The sequence below is a fragment of the Pinus tabuliformis genome, chromosome 5_2 (assembly GCF_031772625.1).
Source record: "Pinus tabuliformis cultivar Carrire ecotype Pingquan chromosome 5_2, CPIR1, whole genome shotgun sequence".
Lineage (NCBI taxonomy): Eukaryota > Viridiplantae > Streptophyta > Pinopsida > Pinales > Pinaceae > Pinus > Pinus tabuliformis.
In genome coordinates, this window is record NC_142306.1 from 824115979 (window position 1) to 824117238 (window position 1260).

Genomic DNA, 1260 nt, shown 5'->3' on the forward strand with positions numbered 1-1260 from the left:
CATACCTTACAAAAATCTCTTCAAAAAGGAAATTTACCACTGTGTGTTCGGTGGCTCTAACCAGTGCTTTTGCTTCAACCCACTTTGTGACATAATCAGTACATACTAAGATGTACTTCTTACCATTGGAGGTTGGGTTAATGGGTCCTATAAAGTCTAGAGCCCATTTTTCAAATGGCTCTAGGTGAACTTGGGGCTAAAGGGGCATCTCGTCTGTAGCTGTTGGCCTGCCCATTCTTTGGCAGCTGTCACGACTCTTCACATACTTCTTGGCGTCCTTGAAGATGGATGGCCAGTAGTATCCAAGAGTAAGAACTTTGAATGCTGTCCGCTTAGCTGCAAAATTCCCACCACACGGTTCATCACGGCAAGATTTTAAAATATCAATTATCTCATCATTTCTTACACATCTTCTAATAATCATATCATAACCAGTGTAAAATAAATTGCCATTAAGCCATGAATATCTAGCACTTTGTTTGACTAGTCTCTTCTTTTCCTTTGCAGTAAAGTGTGGAGGTGTCCTTCCTGTAGACAAATAATTGGCCAAATCAGCATACCAAGTATTTACTATGGAAATTGCAAATAAATTTTCATCTGGAAAAGAATCTTCAACCGGAACAACCTCACCTGGATTTTGCAGTCTAGAAAGAAAATCTGCCACCTGATTCTCTTTACCTGGTCTATCTAACACTGTGATGTTAAATTCCTGTAACAATAATAACCATCTGGTAACTCTGCCACTAGTTATTGGTTTATTCATTAAATGTCTAATGGCAGAATGATCAGTATGTACAAAGACTTCATAACCAATTATATAATTTCAGAATTTATTCACAGCATATATGATGGCAAGTGTTTCCTTTTCTGTGACTGTGTAGTTTGACTCTGTAGGTGTTAGATTTTTGCTAATGAAATAAATGGCATAATTACAAGATTCCTCTTTTTGGCCTAATGAGGCACCCACTGCAGTGTCAGATGCATCTGTAAAGATATGAAATGGTAGGCTCCAATTAGGCCCTCTTAAGACTGGTGCGGTTGATAATTTCTTTTTGAGTACTTCGAATGCTTGTTGGCAATTCTCATTCCAGTTGAAAAGTACATCTTTTGTTAGAAGTTTAAACAAAGGTAAAGATATTTTACTAAAATGTTCAATAAACCTTCTCTAATAGCTTGCATACCCAAGGAAACTTCTTACCTCTCTTTGATTCTTTGGAATTGGCAAATCAACAATGATCTGGATCTTTGATGGGTCAACTT